At 38.7% G+C, this 26326-nt stretch overlaps 1 protein-coding gene across 6 annotated transcripts in view; it reads right to left on the reverse strand.

Annotated features, from left to right (window-relative positions):
- Nucleotides 1-26326, reverse strand: part of Arhgef28 (Rho guanine nucleotide exchange factor 28) — a 291621-nt gene that overhangs the window by 257706 nt on the left and 7589 nt on the right. The gene's annotated exons all lie outside the window — the stretch shown is intronic.

Raw genomic sequence — 26326 nt, forward strand, 5'->3', positions numbered from 1 at the left:
AGGGCAGGTGAAGTAGCAGCCAGGAGGTAAGAACTTGGAATAACCAGGCTACATGGTAAATGCTGAAGGAGCTCAGGGACAGGAAAGAGCTTTGAGCTAAAGCCATCAAAAAAGCCAACACCAAGAAAGGGATCATGGTGTCTTATAAAAGAGGAAGTTTGAGGACTAGGAATCCAATGGTTTTACTGGTAAAATGTAAGCTTAAAAATTGTTATTGTGATTGAAATTCACCTCTAACCATAGGTTCCTTGGACCTACACAAACATGACTACACATACTAAGATTCATTGCTATAGATTTCTATCATGTACAAAGACGTGAGAGTCAGCATTTGGAATTTAAAATTAAAATAGAAAAGAATTTTCTTTTTCCATTAAGTATTAAATGTTGCAATGAGTTATAAAAATATCTTAAACAAATTAAGCATCTATTTTTTAAAATCATCCTGAATATTACAATGGGCATAAAGAAATATAAGATCCTGGTTTTGAGAGGTTTACAGATTGACAAGTCCAAACACGTGTACAGTTAGCAAAAATCAAGAGCTAAATAACAGTTCAATATAATAACACGCAACACTAAGTGCTTACAACAGACTGCAGTAAGGTTAAGAAGAATCAAGACTCAAAAGGGACCATGGTCTTTGGAAGTGACAAAGTTACTAGCTACCAGTTCAGGTGCAGTGCAAACCTGTGTCTATTTGCAAGGAGAAGAAAGAATAAGGATGCTGAATGTGCTGGAGAATACAGGTCCTGGCACTAGAGTGTGGTGGCCAGGGATGTGCAGTGTCCTGTCACAGGGTACTCCTAGGCACTGAAGAACTGTTCCATGTCCTTTTCTGGATATTAGACAGATTTTAATTTTATGGCTGATGGTTTAAGTATGCTTCTTCCTTAAAGCAAAAAAAATGGTTAATTACCTCCTGAAGACTCCTTCAGAAAGGGGATCTTCTCCAGCTATTTCCTATATTCTAGGAGAATCACACCAATTAACTTCCTAAGAATATCCAGGTGTAATTTCCTAGTAAGAGGTTTATAAATCCCTTTTTTAAAAACATGTGTACTAAGCTGTTCAGGATGGTACACTTCTGGAATCCCAGAACCTTGGGAGGCTGAGGCAGGAGGATCACAAGTTCAAGACCAACTTCAGTGACTGAGTAAGACCCTGTCTCAAAATTAAAAAAAATAAAAAGCTCAGTGGTAAAGCACATGAGTCAATCCCAGGTACTGAAAAACAAAACAAAAAAAAAAAGAAAGAAAAAGAAAAATTTAATTAAAATTATAAAGAACATATGATATACTAGATAAAATTCCTAAAGATTTTACAACATCATTTCATTGTTAACTCATACTTAATAAAATTAAAATTGATTTTAAATAAAATATAAAGACAGTCTTATTACAACATTTTAAAATAATGTAAAAAATTAAAATGTGCAATCTGCATAGATTCCTCTAAGGTGAATAGGTTTACATTATGGTATGTTAAGTTTCTCATCAGTATGGAGCACAGCAAAGGGTGTGGGAGGAATATTTTAGCTGGGGAGGCAAGATAAACACATGAAACAATTAGCAAGAGTAACCAAAGAAAAGGTCTCTGTCTTTCCAGGTGATCTTAACTTGGACAAGTGGGAGATTCTTTTAACACTGGATACACTCCCAAAAAAATACAATGTCTACTGTAGCAGGTAGAATGTGGGCTTTTTTTTCTTCACAGTAGTAGCTTATACTAATCCTCAGAAAAACTCAGTGTCCCCGCCTTAGGTCATGTTTTTTATAACTCTCAAATATTGATGTGCTTCCTAATGCAACACTGAGCTTAATACTTTGACCAAAGCACTGTTCAAAAGGAACTGGGGGCTCAGTAGCAGACTGCCTGCCTAGCATGTGAGGAAGCTCTAGGTTCCATCCATAGGAAAGAGAGGAGGGATAAAGAAAGAGAGGAACTAGGAACTAAATGTGATGCTTTGCAGTACCTAAGGCAGCAAATGCCACATCAAGACAAATCTTTGCATGCCACAAACTAAACCACTCTCTGCCTGATCTGGAAAATAAACATGATCCAAGATACTAACATTAGGGGCTGGGGATGTGGCTCAAGTGATAGTGCGCTCGCCTGGTATGCGTGCGGCCCGGGTTGGATCCTCAGCACCCCATACAAAACAAATATGTTGTGTCCGCCAATAACTAAAAAATAAATATTAAATATTTTTTTTAAAAAAGATACTAACATTATCAGTGACAGGATATATATCCCAAATATACAGTCTAATTAAAATGATGATGATGTCAATAGTAATAGCAGTAGCAGTAGTAATAGGTAGCAGTAGTAAAAGAAAAATCAGTAGAGTAGACCCAGGGGTTCAGGGGGTGGGAGGAGAGAAGGGAAGAGAAAGAAATAAAAAAGGGTTTACTTATGACTGTTAAAATAAAATCTCAGTTACTGAAAAAAAAAAGAAAATAATGTTTTTCAGTTTAATAAAATGAAGACCTAAACAGCACCTAAAACAAACAAATAAATGGTCTGTGCCTAACCAGTACTTCTAAAACCACACTAATAGGACTAACTTTAGTTCATGTCAACCCCACCCCCAACATACACGTGCATATACACAAACACATATGCTTTTACCTCTCTTGTCTCCTAGTTTTTTAAGTTCCTATTCTTTACTAGATGATGGTTGATTGACTGAGTGCTGTAATAATGGGTAGCAATGGCTATAAAGTCTTGATCTTCCTTGCCAGCAGACCAGGACTCAAAATAACTAAAAAAAAAAAAATGGAACACAGAAGGAAAGAAGGACACACAGATTGGGGTATAGTTTAGAGCAAGCAGGCCTCTTAGCCAAATTTTAGAAAATGTGCAGTTTTCTGTGTACGTGAGAGTGTATGTGGGTGTGCCCATGGGCTCTCGTGTGTGCATCTGTATACATCACAAACCTATCTATGTGTGTGGTCTATAAATTTAGATTACATGTTTATATAGATGAGAGTTCAAAGAGCATTCAGTAAAACACAGATAACACACACAATCCCCCAGTGTGGAATGTGCCTTGTGAAACCCAACTATAGCAAGTGAGTGATTTATTTGTTGATGGCCTATAATCTAATAATTAATTATATCTCAGCACTATTTGCTAATTGGTTCATGTGTTTATCTTACCTCCCCAGCTAAAATATTCCTCCCACACCCTTTGCTGTACTCCATACATATCAAAATTTCATTAGGAGAATAAGTCTAATTATTGTGCTCTTTGAGTAGGATTGTAAAGCAAAGATAATTGTTTTGAAAACAATATATACTCATTCAACAATATTTGGACACCTGCTAGGTGCCAGGATTATTATGTGCCAGATATTATATATCTGAAGAGAAACAAAAATCCGAGTCATTCTGAAGTTTACAGTTTACCTCTGGCCAATAATAAATCACATCTAAACAGAAAAATCGTGCATTAGAAGGTGATGTGTGGTATTTGAAAAATGAAGCAAAGGAGTTATTTTAAAAAAATAAAAGACTGGCAGTGTTGAGGGTGCAATTTTAAATACAGTGGTCAGGGAAGGCCTGCAGGAGTGAGATATGTGGGCTGAGAGTACTCATGCAGAGGATGTAGGGAGTGGGAAGTCTAAAGGCAAGACAAAAGCAGGTCTGGCAGGAGCATATTCACAGAGCAGCAAGGCCACACTTTGGGGCAGAATAGGTGAGAAGGAGTAATGTTTAAAATCAGGACAGAGAAGAGCTGGGGTTGTAGCTCAGTGGTAGAGCTCTTGCATCATATGCGTGAGGCCCTGGGTTCGATCCTCATCAGCACCACATAAAAATAAGTAAATAAAGATATTGTGTCCATCTACAATTAATATATATATAAATTAGTACAGAGAGAAAAATGGAAGACTGATCCCAAAGGGCTTTGCACATCATCATAAGAACTTTGGTCTCTCTTCTGAGTGCAATGAAGATCCATCTGAGGGTTCTAAGCTGAGAAATGATATAATCTGACACATACACTAAAAGTATCCTTCTGAGTACCGCACCACAGACAGACTGAGAGGGGACAAAGGAAAAGCCTTTTGGGAGGCCACTGCAATAATCCAGGCAAGAAAGGCAGTGGCTGAGACCACAGAGTAGCAGAGGATTGGGGGGGAGGGGCACAACTGAATCCTGGATATATTCTGCAGATAGAGGTAGTAGGACCTCCTGACAAACTGGAAGTGGAATATGAGAGACAGAGACAGCTACCTCCCAAGTCTGAAGTCTGAGAAAAAGGTGAAGCTGCCATCACAGGGCTGGGGGACAGTGTAGGTTGTCCGCTTTGGGGGAAGGAAACAGGAGTTCAGTTGTGAATACAATCTCTGTTTGAGATGCCCAGGCACAGAGAGCTGCCCTGAAGACGTGTGACATACCAGCCTGGGTTTTATTCTGCACACCAAGTCTTTTTGCTCCTTTACTCTTTGATCAAAGCACTAGTGGGAAGGTGAAAAGAGGTTAAGAGAAGAAGAGGAGAGACCCTGCCTGTCCTTGAAGATGCTGAAAATAAGGGGAAGAGGAGACCTGTTCCCCTGCCCATCACAGCCTGAGGCAGATGAGCAGCTGCTGTCTTCTCTAACATTTGGAAAGGCTTCCACAGCCCCACGAGATGGGGACATCCAAACATGGTTTTCAGAAACAAAAACATGCTACCACACTGACCATCTGGCTTCTGGCTACCATACAGAAAAGGACTGCTGACAATGCAAGAAGAGGAAACCACCTCACTATTGCATGAGAAAACGCCGCCCAAAGGCTCCCTCTCACAGTTAGCTCTCCAGGGAGAATTTGGCCTAAAATACTAATTTTCTTAAAAACAATTATCCCTCCCCCAAAAAAAGAAGAGTTCAGTTTTTTGTTTGTTTTCTTTGAGACAGAGCCCTACTATGTTGCTGAGGCTGGCCTTGAACTTGTAGTCCTCCTACCTCAGTCTCCTGAGTAGCTGGGGTTACAGTCATGTGGCAATACCTGAGTTCAGGTTTTCTAATGGGCAAGGAAAAGGATCAGACTGAAAGCTAGGCAGCTCAAATCAGCCCTGGCTTCCTGTTCACAGGACCATCCTGCTTTCCTTGGGACTTTGTTTCTCTATGTATAAATACTGCCTCAAGGAAAAAATATTTTCCACTGCCTACACACAGTGAGAGTTCATGAATTATGTGTATAAAACACTATGAGCTACTCAAATAAAGGGACAATGAAACTCTATTTGTATGTTTTTGAGGTCCAGACAGAGTAATTTTAACTATTTTCTTACAAACTCTGTAGCAAGTCAGACTAAGATACCAGAAGTTATTTTGTATGAGCCTGTTGAGAGATAAAGTAAGATAACACAGGAAAGCTCTTTGTGAAGTACAATTCTGATATAATTCTCTCTAGAAATGACCTATCAGGATAAAAAAAAAATGCAATATTAACCAGGTCAAAAATCACCAAGGGCAAACTAACCAAAAATCATCCGTATAGGAAGGCTTCACAAGGGGGTTTGAATGTGCTGGCCTGTGAATCATAATTAGGCCAAACTCCTAGCTATTGTACAAGCTAGAAGCATGAAAAAGCCTTGGGAGAAAATACAGAATTTTGTGCAAGAGCAGTAGAATCAGGCACAGGGTAAGAGCCACCCATGAAAAGGGCTTTGTTGAAGGCGTTTTCCCCTTATTTTCTAAATGCTGTCCAACTCCATTCAAATGGTGACAATTAACACTGAAGTGAATAGGCCACTGTACAGATTGTGTTCATAACTCAAAGAGATGGTTTTCCCTACCCAATGGGATTTTACATCAGTATTCAAACAACCTTTCACTTTGTCTAGTTCCTGGCTCAGAGCGTGCCAAGGACTAGATGAAGGCACAATCTGGAAGCAAAATCTTTCCCTGACAAAGCCAGGGTGTGCTCAGATTACCGCGACCCTCGGGTTTTCACACACCTCACTTCTCATTTCAGGAAGCAGAAATACGCAGTGGCTAGAAAATGATCACAAAGGGCAAAAAGAAGCCATGAGCTTAAAAGGATGCCACCATCAGCCTGAATCTGGACCAAAGGTTTTCATGAGTTCATTCCAACCGCGTTTGACCAAGTGGGGCAGCGAAATTACACCACTGTGTGAGGCAAGGAAGGTCTCAGGACTTCCCCAAGCTCTGTCCTCATCCCTCATCTCCTAATGACCCAGGGTAAACTCCGGATCTCCAGTTCATGTTTACTGGACACCCTGATCTCCCAACTGGTCTCCCCACTGTTGGCCCCAGCTCTCTCCAGTCTGCTCAAAGCAAGACAAAAACATTCAATTAAAATGAATTATAATGAAAATAATGCTCTGGGTATCTAGTCCCTTCCCCTGCTCTAAATCCCCCACGGGCTCCCTGCTGCCTAGAGAGGGAAGTCCTCCCTCCTACCTGCATGTGTGAGAGCCCCTTCAGTGCGTTGGCCCATGCACCTTCCTTTCTTCTGGGAAGCAGACATTTGTGGGGTACTGGCATCCTTCTTTTTTTTTTTTCCCTTCTGCTGGGCACCTGGATCTTCCCTCTGGGGAATCCCCATCATGCATAGCTTTGATAGGAAGTAGGATCCCTTCCAGAACCATGGGATTTCATTACCCACTCCCTGCCTCAGTGCAGCCAGGGGTCGGCACATGGATATGATGCTTACGCAGGGGTTCGCTCCTAAGCAGATAATAACATGGGAGTAGTCAGGGTCATATTTAGGAACCAAAATCTATTTATGTTGTTTACATCCAAGAACTATAACTGAGGCACTCTGCGGTTTATTTCTTTCATACAACATCCCCTTTGCAAACCGGCCATTCCACTAGTTTGGCCAACTCAGTGTCCCCCAAACACCATGCAGATATCTCCACCCCGTGGCACCTTTGACAGGGCAGAAGTGCCCTGGCAGGGGTAAGCATGGGGCAGAAATGCCAAGCCTGGTCCAAAGGCTGGATATAAGGGGTAGAGGCAGCCTACAGGAAGAGACTGGACATGAATGACACTGAGTTGTGAAGGATCAATACCAGTTAGCTAGACCAAAGGGAAAGATGGAGGGGCTGTAGAGGGGAGGCACATTCTGCATATGCACTGAGGACAGAGAAGATATCAAACCATGTATAGGACGTAAAATTTCCCCCATGTCACTGTGTGCAAGATACCAGCATGGAGGGTACTTGGACTACAAATGTAAGCCAGGGCCCACTCACTCAGTTCTTGCATGTAGTTAATAATCTGAGTCTCCATCCTGAAGTAAGGAGGGTCTTAGAAGTATAAGCATAGATTTCCCCAAATCATAAAGATCAAAATTCTGTTTTCCCTAATTAGTGTTTTAAAATCCCTAATATTCATTCTCAACATGAACTCACCTCTATAAAATATAATGTAATATTAAGCCAAAACACATGCTTAGTTAAATTCTACCCCAAGTTATTTAATTTTAGCTGCATGCAGTGGTGCACACCTGTAATCCCAGAAGCTTGGGAGGCTGAGGCAGGAGGATCATGAGTTCAAAGCCAGCCTCAGCAAAACGCAAGGCACTAAAGCAAGTCATTAAGACCCTGTCTCTAGATAAAATACAAAAAGGGCTAAGGAGTGCCTCAGTGGTCGAGTGCCCCTGAGTTCAATTCCTGGTACCAAAAGACAAACCAAAAAATTACTTAATTTTGAATACATAGCACCTAAAATCAATCCCCACATGTTCCCAAGCAAAGCAGAAAATAGAAGCAGCTCCAGTATTGTCCAAATGTCAGGTTTTGAAAAGACCCAAGGCAAGAAAGTCACACACACTTGGATTAGGGCTCCCAGCTCTGCCTCTAACTGGGTGTGTGACTTTGAGAAAGTTACTTAACCTCTTTGAAACCTCAGTTTTCCTGCCTATAAAGTGGAGCTATTGATACCAATAATTTAAAAACTGTCAGGGTGATGAAGTTAAGTGTATGTAAAGCACCCACCCTGCCCAGCTACCTAATGCTACATTAACTAGACGATGACACTATACTTTTCTTACCAGAAGTAGTGCCCCTAACAAAAGAAGACATGCCCCATGTACCCTGAGATATCACCAAAAAGCCCATGGGTCAGGAATGAGATGTGACACTGAGAAATCATTCAGCCACTTGGAGGTTCAATTTTCCCAGCTGTAAAATGGGGATAAAATTGTTTGTCTACTCCTAGACATGTCAGTATTAACAGATTCTTGAAAACTTCAAAGGACTCCAAATGCAGAAGATATTGCTATTCTTGCCAAGTGTTTGTGTACTTATGAATGACCTTCTCAAAGACATTTCTGACACCACCTTTGAATTTCCAGTTCAACCACTTTCCTTATGTCACTCATAAACTTACACAAAGACTCCTTATTGCTTATTAGACCTCTCAAATTGTTTGCTTTCCAACCCTTCTTAGTCCCACCCTGCCGAGCTATCCAAGGCCACTTCCCTCTATCCCACCAGGGTCCACACTCATTCCCACTCCTGCACTCCTGCTCATCCTGGTGCCCCTTCCTCAAAAGCCCGTGCCTTTCCCCTTCTGTCTCTCTCCATGGACAAATCCTAAAACCCAAGTCACTTCATCTCTTCCCGGGAGCCCTCTCTGATTACTCCAGAAGTATGAATTCTCTCTGGCGCTTAAAGTTTTGAACTCCTAGCCAAATTTTCAATTGATATTTTAGACTTGACTACATTCTCTATTTCCTTCCTGCATACAGTTGTCTCAACTAGATAATAAGCTGCTTGAGGAAAAAGATCACATCATCTTTTATATTCTCATCCTCTATCACTCCAAAATAGTTCATAGAGCACATGGAGGAAAAGGCGGCCTACAGGTTCTCAAACCTCTTTGTAACCCAAAACTTGTATCCTCAATTCAATTCCACAAACACTCTTTGCTTCATGCCAACAGGAACCAAGATGAGTAGGGAAGGTTCTTGGGTCTACAGATTGAGATAAACACGTCAATGACAAATAACTGAACATGGGAAGCTGGGCCCACAATGGCTGTAGCACTGGATCCCAACTCTTGACTTGAAATTTAAAACGACAGTTAAAACACAAAATTGCTTTTTTCTCTTGTAGGAATTGAATCATAAACTCAGATCAAGATGCAAGTCACAAATTATGCCATCAGAAAAATGTTGGGTATAACCTAAAAATCCCATACTGGAAAGAGTATAGTAATAGAGAATTTTATGCAGTTATTGAAAATGATCATTTTTGAATATGTATATAGCATAAAAATATTGGCTGTGGTTTACTACACATGAGGCCCTATGTGTTGTACTTCCCAGAGTGACAGCAACAAGGGCAGCTTGGTGACACCTTTAATATCTCCCATAATCTTTACCAGTTTCCCCCCCAAATAATACAATCAAGTAAAACATGCTTCATTTCAAGATAAGACCTCCATTTCCAGATAGTCCTGTTGCTTTCCCTCCATTCTTGCTATTTACAAATTCTGAAATTGCCTTTTAACATATGGTAATTATTTTGCAAACAGCCCATAAAACATTATTATTCCCACTTATGGTTAAAAAAAAAAAAAAAAAAAAAAACAGAGCACAGGCTCAAAATCACCAGTTAAACCCTGGTTGTGGTGAGAATTAAACAAAGTCTCTCTCACTTACCTGCTTACCTGGGCCAGGAGCATTTTCACCCTTTCTTCTTAAGGCTAAACAAACTCAGCAGACTAGTCAAAGCCTGCGTATGTAAACAGGTTCAGGGCTGAGATCATGAAATTTTACCCAATTCAAGTTCTTGTTTCAACTCTCTTAAACATCTTAGAACTATTAGCAGCATTCATCTTTTTAAAGTATTTTGGCTTCTCTGACTTATAGAATTTCAGGGTTTCAATTAATTTCCTCAAGCACTTACTATTAAGATATGTTTTCATGAATAAGCTTTTCATCTGGATAAATCAGAAGCTGGTGTATACAGGTAGTTTCCATCATCAGAACACATTTTTTGTGTGATAGAAGTTACAGATTCCAACACTTCTAAGTGGATTATCTGCAGCTTCAAAACAAGCCTACACTCCATAGGAGGTCAACCTATAAGTGACATTTTAACTCATACGCTGACCTGGAGCTTTGGCTTATGCATCATGTTTAGCTATGTTTCAAGGGAGAATTAGGGTTCCCATAGAATTCCAAGAACATACTTCCTCCTGTTATACTCTTGGTGAAAGGTTTACATACACACTTCTCTCCATGCATGAAGTGATGGAATTGGGACACCTAAACTCAATGGAGAAACAGGGACTAGGTATGAGCCACGACAGGGTGGGGAGAGGGTCTCCCAGAGTCCCACAACAGTAGCCCTCCCCTGCTTCCCTTCACTGCAGAGGGACCCAGTGTTCATCCTAGATATTCCTTACCCTATACCCCACACTGCATCAATCCCCTTGGGGAGCTGAGGAAGAGATTTCTGTTCCAGCCTCTCCACCACCCTGCTATTTTTCCTCAAGCAAGCACAGACTCCCTTTTGATGTTTTCCAAGCACCTTTTCTACTGGTAACAAGTAGAAACATAAAATAGAGATAACAAACAAAAGTTGGTTTCAAAAATCTTAAAAGGTTACAATGAAACAGGATAACTAAATAAAATTAACCTAAGAACAAGTTCAAACATGTGGCCCACTTTATTTTAGGCATGAGGAACATGCCCTTGGGCAAATAGCTTCCAAGTCTCTAAGCTCCAGTTTCCTGATCAATAAAACTAGGGTTGAACTACCTTATGTCTACAGCATCTTAATCCTAAAGAGGGTCACAATGAAAGGTCTCTCCATCCTCAGGATGTAAATGAGTCCCATATTTCTGGCTCCTCTTGCTCTACAGAAATAATTCTCATTCCAAAAAGCCTCTTTCAAACCATCCTTCACTCTTTCTATTCTAGATCCAGTGTGCTGGCTCCCTCTTCCTGTCCCTATGCCCCTCCCCATTCCTTTAGCAGCCCTACCCCCACAAATACATATATAAAACAGAAAAAAAAAGCCATATACATGATATTTAGGAGTCAGGATCATATGCTGGCCAAAGGCCCAAGGTTTAGATTCATATGGGTGTCAATCCAATTTAGCAACTCATTAGCTTGTGACCCTAGATAAGCCACTTAGTCTAAGCCTCTGTTTCCTTGTCTATAAAATAGGGATCATAACAATGTCTATTTCATAAGATGCTGTAGGGATAGATGAGAAACACATATAAAGCTCTTAGCAAGAGCCTGGCATGTGCCTGCATTATGACATCATCATCATGGTAATGGTAGTGGTGATTATTACTGCTATAAATATTTTCTTGAAAGATGCCACAACCTGATCAAGTGACACTTATTTCAAGAGCCGCTTGTGGAAAGAAGAGAAGCTTCTGTTTTTAGGAGGCAGGAGAGAGAGGAAATGAGAGGAGAAGGAAACTGTTAATGAAAAGTGGCAGGTGGGGGCACCATGCTGAGCATTTGTCCTTCCTCTGACCCCCTCACCTTACGACTGTCCATTCTGTAAAGAGTGCAAGACAGGGAGGTGAGAGACAGGAACAGCCTGTGACCTCTAGAATTTAACTTTATGGAACAATCAACGCTCATTTAATGAGAAGTTGCATTTGTGTTTTTCATGTAATTCCAGAAACCACTGTTAAGTTTTGTACACTTGCTGACTTCTGGTAAATATCCTCTGTCTCTATCAGTGATAGCAACAGATTTATGTTTCCTGGAAATGGCATTTTCCCCCAAAGACTGAACAAGAACTCTCAATGGAAGAGTCTCAGGCAAACAGCTCTCTCTTTTTACTTCATAAGGCAGAGGCAGCCTCCCAAAATTCAATTTTCAGGAAAATATTGATTTTCTGGACACTAGATATATTATTTTCCAAAACATCATTTGTGGAACCAGAGAATCTGCCATTAGATCAGAATGTGAATGACAACCAAAAGCATCTCTGAATGTGAGTTAATAGCAAGTTTGCCAAATAGAATCAAAGTAAATCATCCCTCTAAGAAAAATATTATGACTTATGATGCTTAAGAGGGAATAATAGCATGTGCCTAAGAAAAAATGAACATCTCCATTTAACTGACATTTATCATTCAATTGACTAATATCAGAGAATCAAAGTGGGCTAAATACTGGAAGAGCATGTGGAAAAAATATGGCGCAATAATTTTGACCTTAAGATGCTCAACCCTCCCCTGTAATCTCGGTGACTCAGGAGGCTGAGGAAGGAGGATTATGAGTTCAAAGCCAGCCTCAGCAATGGCATAGCGATAAGCAAATCAGTGAGGCCCTGTCTCTAAATAAAATACAAAATAGGACTGGGTTTGTGACTCAGTGGTTGAATGCCCAAGTTTAATCCCCAGTACCCCCCCCAAAAAAGGGGGCTGGGAATGTGCTCAATGGTTAAACACACCTGGGTTCAATCCCTAATATGAAGAAGAAAAAGAAGGAGGAGGAGGAGGAGAAAGACTCAATCCAAAAGGTATGACAGACTTAAACAGAAAACTTTACATACGAGCTGTCACAGACAACACTGAAGAGTAGAAACTAAGTTGAAACAGATAGTAAGAGACAGAAGAGGAGCAAGGACCGTGACTCCTAATTGACCCTCACTATCCATCCTCCCTCTTCATTTTAGCAGGATTCTTCAATTTCAGCTGGGCACACAGTCAGCCAGCTAAAGCTTTACTGTCCAATAGGGTGGCCACTCGTCAGACAGGGCCACTGAGCACTTGGAATGTGGCTGGTCTTACCTGATAAAATGATAATATTCTAGATATATTTGGTTAAATTCACTGGGTTAATTCCACTTATCACTTTTGACCTTTTAACATTATTAGAAAAGTTTAGATTATATGCAGAGCTCATGTTATATTTGCATAAGACAGGGCTGAGCTGAAGACTCCATCAGGCAGACTTCCTTGATGTTAGGTGTGGGCATATGGTGAAGCTGTGCTAATGGGAAATGAACAGGAATAATATATACAATGTCTAACTTGGGTTTTTCAAAGGAAGGGCTCTGCTCTGAGTGTCTTCTTCCCTTGGTGTTCCTGGATGGATACAGATGAGTGGTGGCAAGTCAGCTGCCACCATGCCAATGAGGAGGTGCCCTAGGGATGCAGAGCAGCAAGAGAGAAGGAACATGGACCCTGTATAACCTCAAAGAAAGCCACCCTGCTCTCCACACCCAACTCTCTGGCTTATACATTTACAGAAGACAGGTATTCTTAGATTACTTAAACCTCTATTTTAATCTCTTTAAGATGAATAAAAAAATATTCTATTAATACAGAAGAGTATAAGAGAAAGTTTCCTAGAGGAGATGATACTATTAAGGACATTTGAAGAGCAGGAGAAGGAGAGTGATGTTTTGTTCACGAGGGCAAAGGGCAAGAAGAAGGGTATTTGGGAGCAGGGAGAAGGTAGAGCAGAGAGAGACTTGCAGTTGTGCACAGTGAGATCTCAAACAGGAACATGCACTTAGGGCCAGGGAGGGAGGAGCACTGAAGCACAAGGCTGCAGAGGCAGGTCAAGTCCTAGAAAGACTTGGATGGTGGGTTGGGGACCTTGAAGTGTTAATCATATAGAACAGAGAGCTACTAAAGAGCCTACCCAAGGAGGGAACAATCAATTCTGTTTCCAATAGATGAATCTTTCTGTTGCCAGCACAATAGCAGGATGGAGACGATACGACAGAATTAAGGCCTATTCACAAGGTAAAGTTACCCTAGGAATAAGAAGAAGGAGATGTAAAAGCAGACTCTTGGGGTTCTAGGTTAAAGAAGGGTGCTCACAACTGAGGCAGGGGAGGTAGTAGGAGAGTCATTTGGGGTGAAGCGGGGAAGTGACAGGGTTAGTTTCAGACCCTGTTTATGTCATAAACAGCTTCCCTTTGCCCAGCGCTTAAAAACGGTACAGAATCAATGAAGGTCATAGTTTTCATGTGATTACCTCGTGACCACAAATACTGACAGGCAAACCAGGCGTTTCAATATGCCTGAAGGCAGAAATGGAGGAGAAAAAGAAAAAGAGGAAAAATTCATCAAAATCATGGAATCTTGAGACAGTGATGAAACTCTCCAGCCTGTTCTCAGACTGGGATTGTGGCTCAGTGGTGGAGCACTCACCTAGCACCTGCAAGGCCCTGGGTTTGATCCTCAGCACCACATAAAAATAAATAAAATAAAGATATTGTGCCCAACTACAACTAAAAAATAAATATCTTTTTAAAAGGGAGTCAAAGCTATGCCAAGATTTTAAAGCAAATCCTTTGCTCAAAATAGCTCTTTCTTAACCCCTTCATTAATTTTACTATTAATAGTAGTGAATTCCTCTATTGCTCAGAAAAATTCATTTTCTCTAACTAGTTACTATGTTTTCTGAGGAAGGACCACACGTACCTAGATATAATTCAATTTAAGATTTTTCCAAATTAAAATCAACCAAGATGGGATAGAAATTTATAGTAACTTTTTTTTACTACTTGAAACCACTGGGATATGCTATTTTAAAGAACTTACATATATTCATTTGGCTCATTTTTGAGGAAGCAACTCAAGAAAAAATTCCATTGCTTCTAAATTTGCTAAAATGCTAGTGATTAGAAACCATAAAAACCTAATTACATAAACACCTTTTAAAACTGTGACCCTGGGCAAGTTATTTAACTTCTCTGAGTTTCAGTTTCCGTATCTTTAAAATGATGATAAAATCAAACCCACCTTCCTACCTCCCAGAACTATTGAGAACTAAATGAAATGTCAACTGCAAATGGATCAAATGGATATACAAACTATTCTCTTCCACAGAAGAAACTCTGCAAGAATACTAAAATCTCTTTCTTGTAGGGAACAGCAAGCTAGTGGTCAGAAGGAAAGCAATAAAAATAATTAACCATGATTTTCATAAAAAGCTTCCTAGACAAAATAATAATAATAATAATCTATTCCAGGTGTGTTTAATGCAGATTCCCAGGTCTCACCTGACAGAAATTTTCATTAAATGGTCTCGGTGCCAATGGTTTGTGTTTCAAAGACCTCCCCAGGTTCTCACGAGTAGATAGTTCAGAAACCGATACTCTCCCTATCCTAGAAAATGCCTGAGATAGCAGGCCCTTTCAGTACTGCTGTATCTCAGATGGCTAGAATCTGCAGCTGTCAATCTATCCACTGGGCAGCATTTGTAGACAGCACCCAATTCACACACAAGTCACTGAGCTAGGCCTGTGGTCTAGTGTGGAAGGCATATGACAACATAACCAGCAATGATAATAACGTGGTGCAGGATGTGCAATGACAGAAGTGGGCCCAGGTACGCACAAGAGCACAAGGGACAGATGGCAACTGACTCAGTCTTCAGGTGTTCTAAGAACAGGAGTCAGCTGGGTCTTTGCAAGGAGGAGGGAGTGAAATGAAGAGGTCAAAGAAAGTGCAAAGGCAGCAAATTAAGCATCTAGGTGTGTTGAACGGAGGCACATGGGAGACCTACTCTGCAGAGGCAAGGTCAGAGGAACACCAGAGCCAGACCAAAAAGAGTCATGAGGACTAAAGACTATAGGGAGCTAGTGAAGGATTCCAAGTGGGAAACTGGCCTGCTTGGCTTTGTATTTTAAACTTCCCTCTGAGAGCACAGAGGAGTATGGATGGTGTTAGAGGGAAGGAGAGGGATGCAGACAGGCAGAGGGGAACCTGGGAACAAGGACTGTTGTAAGGAAGCCATTATAGCAGCTCAGAAAAATGGTAAAGCCTGAAACAGGTGAACACAGTTGAGACCACGGAAATTACTTTGAGGTCTGCTAATTCAATGCCTACCCAGAACCTTGAATCTCACTGACTTTAGGGATAACGCAAAATGGGAAGATGTAGAGCAACAGTTACAGTAATCCCAGGAGGGCACACACCTACTGTATCTAATACCTAAGAGGCAGGTCATTTAATCTCCCCTCCTCTAGGCCATAAAAGTATTTTCAGTCATAACCTTAAAATGAAATGCACTGTAGTAAGAAATGCACTGTAAATCTTGCTTTCTGATTTTGTTTTTTGGAAAAAAAAAAATATATATATATACACACACACACACACACACACACATGAGATTGATATGTGTGTGTATATACACACCAGTAAAACATAAAGCAAATGTAAATAAAAACCTTAATGTCTCCCCAATATAATGAAAGCAACCACTAAATTGTGCCAATGACATTTTATTTTCTTCATTTATCTTTTAGTTTTAAAATGATCTTTAAAATTAAACTTTAAAAGATATTATTTGAATTCAGTAAAATACTTCAAGTTTAAAATGTTCACTTAGAAAACAAAACCACAAAAACCGCTCTCACTCTGCTTCACTGCTTTACAAGTTAAATACAGAAACTCCTAGAGATCACACAGACTGACAGATTTAAAGTAATTCAAGTTTTGTTTTTGGTCTTCATCATCACTGTTATCATTGCTTATCTCAAACCTACTACTATGCAAATGCACTGTTAAATAGTGCTATAACCAGGTCCGGTGGCAGTGGCATATGCTTCTAATCTCAGCAGCTCTGGAGGCTGAGGCAGAAGAATTGGAAGCTCAAAGCCAGCCTCAGCAATTTAGCAAGGCCCTAAAGCAACTTAGGGAGACACTGTGTCAAAATAAAATGTTTAAAAGGGCTGAGGATATGCTCAATGGTTAAGTGCCCCTGGGTTCAATCCCTGGTACAAAAACAAACAAACAAAAAAAAAATAGTGCTATAGAAATCAGACACAAGGTGGACCCAGATCCAGCCTAAATGATGCCAAAACTTTGTGACTCTATTTTCAGAACAAACATGGGTAGTATGTACAGGGTTCACCTATATAACTCAGAGTTGTCAGACTTAAATTCCATGTTGACCACAATGTGAATTAAAGGATAAATCACTAATATGTGCCAATTAGAAGTTTAATGGATATGGTTAAAATGCAACCATAAGGGCAGCAATTGCTCAGAACTTAGAACAGAAATTTGGTTTTGAGGAGCAGTAACTCTGAGAGATATCGTCTGAATTGCTGGAGCAAGACTAAATGGATGAATATCAGCTTTTAATGTACTTTTTAAATTTTCTGCAGAAAATGCACACTATCATCTATACCTGGGAATAGGAAGAGGGGAACATGCCCATTGTCCTTGGGATGCCCATGGAAACTGAAAGACCAAAAAGGACAGAATCAAGGTCAATTAAAAAACAAGTACAGAATAGTAGAGTGGAACAAAAGCAAACAGGATAAATCCTTGGGAATCACTGAATGAGAAATCACCCTCACATTCAAAACACAACACATTTAAAATGCAAACAGACTCCTGGAATGTGTTTAAAATGCTAAGAACAGAGCACAGGTAGTTACAAGTCAGAATTTGGGGTCTAGAGTATTGTGCTTTGTGTGAGGCTTTTCTGCTAAAAAATAACCAGGAACTTGAGAAGTCATAATTAACCAATTAGATAGCAAATTAGACTCAAAGGCAGGACAGGGGCAGGGTATGAAAGAAAACAGATTGGATTTTTTTCCTGTGAAGTTTTAGGATGACTATGTAAATCAGATTCTCAAACACAGACAGATATCTTATATAGATTGTGACAATGTAAAAAGATGAGGCAAATACTTTGATCATGAAGACAAAACTGAAAACATAGAGCAAGTTGACTATGGCATAACCTTCTCTGGTCTCTGCCACATGTGAACAAACTGGATTCCTCTCCAAGCCTTCCATAGAGACACCATGGGAAAGTGGACACAGGGTCCAAAAGTCCCACAGACCAGGAATAAGAAGCAAGTACTGCACAAGGAGTAGGTTACTTAACCTCTCTGCTCCTTAGACCCCTCAATTGAAAACTAGAGATATGTTGTAAGGTTGTTGCAGGAATTAAAGATAACACGCATGAGGCTCCAAGTCCAGTGCCCAACCCAGGGAAAGCAACCAGTGGTCACCATCATCTTCATTATTAATATCAAACTCCAGAACTCCAAACCAAATTGTCTTTCAATAACTAATGAAAGTGACATAAGATACTTCTTATGACAGGGCCCGCAAATGCTGCAGAAACCACTTAGATGGTCAACTAAACCACATAAGCTTCATATTATAACTGCACAAAGATGTTCCCTACCTAGAGAAATTTATTAAATCCCCATCTTATGCAATAGCAATAATATACATCCCCAGAAGATACAGAGAGGAGAATTTTTGTTTAATGCACTAAGAAGCTAGATCCTTCTCAGGGAGGCAAAAATTCAAGTCTCCAAAATAGTCAAAGTTTACTTAGCCCTAAACATTTCCCACATGGAGGTGAGTAATATTTTTTTAAGTGTGTTGTTCAAATTGAGCATGACTCCAGATCCAGATTAACACGAGCAAAAAGTGTTCCCCTTGCCATCACCTGGTCATCACCCACCAATTCAAGAGAAAAGGGTCTTCTGGTCACCAAGTTTGAAAGATTAGAAGAGACTGATGCTTGGGGGCTGTGGAACTCTCTCTTAATGAAAGAAGGAGGCAAGCATTAGTAAACCATTTGTACATATACCTCCCCACCAATATATGAGAGAAGTACACAAAATGTCTTTGGTAATAACTTGTTTTTTTCTTAAAGGGGGAATTTGTGGTGTAATAAAATGCTTCATGAGTGTTTTTTTCCTCAAATGGCCTTATACTCTAGCTAAACAGTGAAACAAGAACAGTGTCTTTGTGACTATGAGGGCAGAACCAAGGATTCCTATGAGAATAGGGCCACTCATTAGTCCCTTTTCTTGCACAACAGACCTCTTTGAGACTTTCTTCTCCTAATTTGAATTAGCCCCACATTTTTCTTACACATTACTAAATGCAGAAGTGTTAAATTAACAAAGAGACTTAGAACTGGCACAGCACCAATTGATCACATCCACTGCTTTTCCACATACATATTTACAGCAATAGTAAATCCGTGCCATAAATAACTTTCTGTAAATGGAGTTATAGTTTCATAATTATATTTCACTTGAACTTCTCAAAGTGCTTCCATCTCTAGCTCTATAACTTCATTTGACTGGTAAACTACAGTCTTTTATCTAAAGGGCTGCTATTGTCCCCATTCTATAGGTGAGGAAACCAGGAATGCAAAACAACCATATAAAGTCAATATAGGTTTGTGTCTCCAATCTCAAATTTAATTTTGAGACTCTAAGTGAGACCAATTGCATTTCAAGCAAGAATGACCTATTAATAAATAATCCTTAGCTGGCTACCTTGTAAAGAATAAATCCCTAGCTGGTTTATTTGTAGAGAGAATAATTGCTTCTTTTTAATTTTTATTTTTTACTTTTGTTACTATATAGCAATATAGAAGAAAGCTCTGCTGAAACAGAGTATATTTTCATTTGACCTCTGCTGGCCAAATCTTTGGCACTATAAATATCAAACCCCTGTGAAATTGATACTTTAACGCCACTCTTGTTCCAGCCGTATGAAATACATTTAATAAGGCTGTTTAACATTTTTCAGGGCACTTCATATCACACATGCAACTATTTGCATATTGTTCATAGAATCACAGAAGGTGACAGATGAGGAAACCGAGATTTATAGTACTATCACTTATAAGCTTATGGCAAGATGCCTGTTTAATCCCTGAAAAATAAATGCAGAGAAGAATCCAAGGGAGAAAGTTGGAACAAACAGCCAGGACCAGAAGTGCCCATCCTTGGGAACTTCGTCCCCCTCTCCTCTTATCTCCTAATCACATATAGTACTAATGCCCTAGACTAGCTATATTTGGGAATGCTACTTCCTATAGATGCTATATATAGCTTCATTTTAACCATATTCTGAGTTTTGATATTCATCTCTGTTACAAACATGATACAATACAGAAAGAGACTCTCGTTTTAGGGTTAACGTTTATTAAGCTATAGATTTGACAATACATAGTACTATTTTTCTATACTATGTGTTATTCCTAAATAAGAAAATTTTAAAGTATAACTGTTAAAGTCCTGATGTATAAAGCTAGTTTTTCATTTCAATTATAAGTTTATACTGACAGGTATGAGTGGTAGGACTGCATCTAATCACAAAGATGACAACTGCTACAAGCATGGCTGCTTAAAATCTCTCTATAGAGTCTTTATACAGCATTAAGTTATATGCTTGAAACACCTAGTGATGGTAAGGCTCACTATTTATACTAGGAAGTCACACATTACAAAAAGGGAAGGCTTACAGTAGAAAAGGTCACTATCATTCTTCCTGAGCAGAAAGTATTCACTATATACTTGCATTTCTAATGCAATAATTCTATATTCAATAAAGAAAGACAGAGGACATAAACCAAAAATATATCTTTCCAAGGAAGTAAAACACTAGATTTAAATATCTCTCTCTCTCTTTCTCATACACACACACACACACACACACACACACACACACACACACAAATCAATCAAACCATAACATAAAGGGCTATGGCTGATAACTTACTTGTAAAATCAATAGAATTCAAAATTTATTTTTATAATGGTAAAATATATAAATTTATAGTTATACATATTAGTATATTTTTGTTGCTAAAAATATCCAAAGGCAGACACACAAATGTTTCCAACAGCTGCACAAACTACTGAACTAATTACAAAAGTCTCTTTACATACATCTGTATAATCTCTTAATTTAGAAAAAGGTGGTTTCTAATTTGTTTCATTTCAAGGTAGCTCACAGAGCACTGTAAAAATACATTTTGTTTAATTACATATGTATACAGAGACACACACACAAAACAGAAAAATGAAAAGCTTCTCCATCACTCCAGAGGTGACTGAATGAGCACCACTTTAGTAGGTTTGGCCTTAGAAGCATTCTGTCCACAGGTATGTCTCCCAGCCTCCTCTGTAAAATCCCATGTGCTGGGACCATAAATACACTTGCCAGATAAAGGCATCCTGGCTGGACATCTTCATCCTCCAAAATAGCTGCTCATAAACAAGCAAATATATGTGCACCAGCTACTTTAAAGAATGGGAAAAAGGAACGTGAAAGTGTATCAGTGAGGGAAACCAGCCACATATTTGGAATTCTACAGGAATAAGTTAATAAGAAGAAAACAGGCACCTGGCAGGAAAAATGTTAAAGAAATTATTGAGATGTGATACACTTCCTGTCAAAACAACTCATGAGGTGGTGATTCATTCAATTAGTATCTTGTAAGTACTGTGTGACTTTAAATGTTCCATAAGTTTAGTGATGTTCAACTGTGGCACAGAAGGATTTATTTTTTAATTTTAAGTTCTAAGCTGTTTAAATCACTCTGTGCCCCCAAAAACGTAAAAACCAGCAGATACTCACTATTTTCACAACAGCACTATTTAATGTCACTAGGGCAAGATAATGCTTGATGATTTAACTTCCCTGATTTAGTTTTGGCTTAAGCTGTGGCCTTCAGTGCAATTCAAGGTTGTGGGGTGCTTAACCCTGGACTGGGAGCTGTTCCCCCATCAATTGAAATGTGAGAATCACTTCACTCTTGACATAGCAAGAGGAACACCAGGATCTTTACCAGAATTTCCCAAATTCTGCATGTAGAATTATTCATACATAAACTAGACTTTTTCATGCAAATGTAAGATGTAAAGTCATCATAAAAGATTGCCAAAATAAACTTAAACTGGTTTTGTATGTGTGAGTGTGTGTGTGTGTGTGTGTGTGTGTGTGTGTGTGTGTGTTGCTAGGGATTCAACCCAAGGCCTCACATGTGCTAGGCAAGCACTCTGCCACTGAGCTATATCCACAGCCTAAACAAGAATAGTCTCTTCTATTTTATAATATCCAAGGCCTTCCTCATCCCCAAATAGATACTATAAATGTCCAATTTATTTATAAACACAACTTAGCAAGGTGGGGTTTTTTTAATCCCTATTAACAACAACTGTGTACTTCTAAAAAATAAACTTTAAGGCAGATGCAAAATTTTGTGGCTGAATCTACCATCTGAAAGATATTCCTTCAAGTACATTTATGAACTAAAAAAAATGTATGCAGGTTTTCATTACAATGGCTATTTCTTAAATTCACTTCTGTTTCTACATCATCACTGAAGCAGATACATACTTATAATACAGATTATATTTATAACACCATAACAGGTGTTAAAAAACCAAATGATACTTTTGGCCCCTATTATATCAAGCATGTCTATCATAAAAAATGCCTTTGCTCAGGCTGCTGAAAGCACCCTGCTACACCATCTCCACATCCCTCACAGCCACCCGCTTTCATGGCAGCTGATCTGGTAGCACTGAGAACTCCTCAAGAGCCACTTAGAAGCCTATTATCTCTTATCCTCCAGCACCCAGCATATGCCTGTTCCTAGTTATTACTAGCTCAACTCAACTCAATGAAGGTTCAAAAGGCAAACAGAACCCCTAATACTCCCTGGAGTAGAAAAGCTTTGGAAAGAACTCCTACACGATAAGAAAGGGTTTAGAGTATTCACAGGTAGCACACAAAGTCCCAAATAAAATAATGTCCAATGTTCAAATCACCAGCATAATTGAATATTTTTATCTTCAAGTTTTATGAAAGATGAAGGGGTGTCATGCCTTAAAATACAAACTTCCTATATGCACAAGTTTGTGTTTTTTTAATATTACTAGTTAGAAATCACATGATATAGTAGTGGTTTTCAAAATTTGCTTTTAAAAAAAACTATGAAATGAAACAGAAAGAAAACCAACACATTTCTTGAGAGAAAAGTAGGGGGAAGAAGAGGAAAGAGGCAGGAAAAGAAAGAATGAACCATTAGAAATGTTCTTACTTTGGCTGAAAATTGATATTTATCAAAAATACCATATATTTCAGGGCATATTCTCCACCTACTCTAAATGGAGTAGGGTCCATTAAGTTCCATCTGCTAAAATGAAATTAATACCCACTTCTACTCATCTTAAAATTCAATTAAAAATAATTACTGGATTATTATTGGCTGATTCCACCTCACTGCTCTTGAAGTATTCTGACAGCAAAAACATGAGCTGAATGTGACAGGGTAATCTCAGAGTATTAGCAATCATTTTTCCCTATGCAGATGCAATACCAAAGTACCATCTTCACACTCAACTTCCTGAACAATCTAGACATTGTCAGTCAAGTATCTGAATGTGCTCTGGGAACCAAGCATTATGCTACTAACCCCAGGGGCCTTAACATACCATCCTTCCATTCACAAAAGCTACAAGATGGAACACATCATGGAGTGGGCAGGCCCCAACCCCCTGGGTTTCAGATGAGGTGAGCAGGGACCAAAGAGGTGACATGACCCAACCAACATATTAGGCACAATATAAGATTTCCCCCAAAATTCCACTGTGATCCAACCTATATCCAGATTGAGAGTCATTTTAAAACCTTCATCTCACATACAATCTATTACCCTCTATACTGAATGCACAAACCACAAACAATTAAGTCCAACTCACACTAAAAAGACTGTTTTAAAATTCATTTAAATCCAGACACCTCACCTACTTCTCATTTCCACCACTGCTTGTCCACTTCTGTGGACACTTTTTAAGTTATCTAATAAAATTACAATGACAAAAAAAGTATATAAAGGGAAAAAAAAGTATATAATGTGAACTTTTGTGAACGAAGACCCAATGAATAACAGTTAATGAATGAAGATAAAGATTCCTACCACAAATGTGGAAGAAAAAAATCTTACTCTTTATTTTTAATTCAAAAAAACCCTCTTCTGATAAACCAGTATGAAAATTAGACTTGGCATTCTATCAAAATGAGATTTTTCTTAAACTGCTGGTTAAGTGAAGTTGGATTTTCTTTAGCTCAGCCCCATTTTCTGTTAGAAGAATAAGGCAAGTGAAAAGTTAACCTGGAACTTTCTGCAGCCTTGAAGAAGATAACCTAGAGTTTTCACAGTAGTTGCAAAACAATCCAAGTTGTCTACACAAAATCCGTGTAAAATCTCATCACCCTCTTCTTGCATAAGATTCCAGCACATTTTTATAAGAAAGCTAAAAATCAAAGGACATGAGAAAAAGTGTCCTTAACAAACATCTAACTAAATAAGACCTTTTAACTGAAAACAAGAATTCCTTTTATTTTCAATAAGCAAGCTATCAATATGCCTGGTGATCAAATGAGAAAATAATACATAGTATTTTATACAACTTATTCTGACAAGAAGTATGCAACTGACAAGAAATGCTTCTCTTTTACTCCCCTGAGACTCCATCAGTTAAAACCCTATATTGATAATAGGTTTTATACATTGTCCTTTGCCTACAAGAATAGGAAACAGCCAGCAGGAAACTTGCTAAGTCCCTGGGGGCTGTGATAACTGGTATAAAAGCAACTTCCAGAAATCCATTCATGAGCACTTGGAACAAGTTGCAAACTTGGGAACTCCATGAAAATCAATCCTTCAGCATTAGACCAACTGCTTCTTTTACATGAAAGAATAAAAGGCTTCTGAAAATAATAAGGAAACACATTACACTCTTCTAAAGAGTCATAAACCTAGACCTTAATTCCCCTAACACTCCACCTAATTCAAATTACACCTCCACCTAACTTTACTACAATGAAATCACCACCAAAAAAAAAAAAAAATCCATCTATTAATAGAAATAGCCAAAGACAGGGGCTGGGGTGGTAGCTCAGTGGTAGAGCATTTGCCTAGTATGTGTGAGGCACTGGGTTCAATTCTCAGCACCACATATAAACAAATAAAAATAAAGTTCTAACAACAACTAAAAAAATTAAATTAAAAAAAATAGCCAAAGACCTCCCACTTGGAAATGAAACTGATGTTACAGAGATTTGAAGGGATCATTACATTCAACAAGCTCACAATTCTAGCCTTCTCATTCCTAGGTTTCTGCTGTTTTCCACTTGTACCATTTTTTTAAAGGCTTTGTTTTTGCCTTCTTCTTGGCCCCTTTTCAGGAACAAAGATGAGGAATATTGCTCTTAAGACTTCTGTCAGACAGATGAATGACCCAAATAACCTCAGGCTTTCCAAAAAGCTATAGATAAGATGTATGTTTCAATTTATTTTTTTTATGCTACAGTGTCAATGAAGGGATAGATCTGCATGGGGCTGGTGAGAGGATGTGGAAGAATGATATAGAAATAAGGAGAACTCCTCTATGTCTACTTGGACTTGGTCTACTCCTGGAAGAGAATGCTTTTCTAATTAAAGTGGAGATAAAGAACATCTCTTAGTGTGAAAGTCATTTTTAAGTGAGTATCAAGCTATTTTAAATTAGTTCCAGGCTGCTGGACATACCAGGATAGGGAAGAATCCAATGAGATTTCCTAACTACATCAGAAACTGTAGAAACTGATGCAAGGATTCACTATAGGAGATAGCTATATGTCATTTCCATTTTCAAAAAGGCAGAATCTACAAATTCTAGACAGAACACATTTCATGTTGATCCTAGATAAGATTCTAGAGCAGAAAATTAGAGGACTGGTGTACAAATATATCAGAGAGAAAATAACAGACACACAGAGCCAATGGGGTTCTCTAAGAATAACTCCCCTGAGAATCACCCCATTATATTATGTAATTATAAGCTATTAGACTGGTAAATAAAGAGATAAAATAGATAAAGTGTGCAGCCTTATGACAATACGGAGGTTTAATAATCAGATGCTCATACAAATGCGTGGTAATTAGTTGAATGATGTGACCCAAAACTGATGAATGTAAGTGTGAAGTTTATGTAGGCAAACCAGATTGACTCATCCTAAACCTCACCCTTCAGAGCAGGTGTGTTTTTATTTTTTAATATCCTTGAGGCATTAAAGGACTATGCAACCTTTTATATACAAAAGAGGATGTTCTACTTTAATATATATCATAAATATAACCATACATATACAAAAGGGTGGTATTCTTCTTCATTAAGCCTGACATTTTTAGGAATTTTTGCAGTTTTTAGAACTGCTTTGAGATTTAGGCTAAAAGCTGTCTTATAGTTAAAATTGGTGGCATAAGTCTACTTTCCTCGAATTTAAGTGCTAGGTAAATGTTAAGGTAGCAGTTGGTAAGCATATATGAATACGTTCATTTATATGTGTATGTGTGTGTGTGTGTGTGTGTGTATGTGTATGTGTATACACATCCATACACACACGTATAGTGGATAACTTGAAACTAATAATGGTTAGTGAATGTTATAAATTTATAAACAAGCTAAAATATTTCTGAAAGGCCAGATCAAATAGTGAAATATAGGAAAATACATTTAAGAGAGAGTAAAATTGCTCATAGCCTGAAAAGGACAATTTTGCACAATCCCATGATGAGACGTGCCTCATTAACA

The sequence above is a fragment of the Ictidomys tridecemlineatus genome, chromosome 1, assembly GCF_052094955.1.
Source record: "Ictidomys tridecemlineatus isolate mIctTri1 chromosome 1, mIctTri1.hap1, whole genome shotgun sequence".
NCBI classification, from domain to species: Eukaryota; Metazoa; Chordata; class Mammalia; order Rodentia; family Sciuridae; genus Ictidomys; species Ictidomys tridecemlineatus.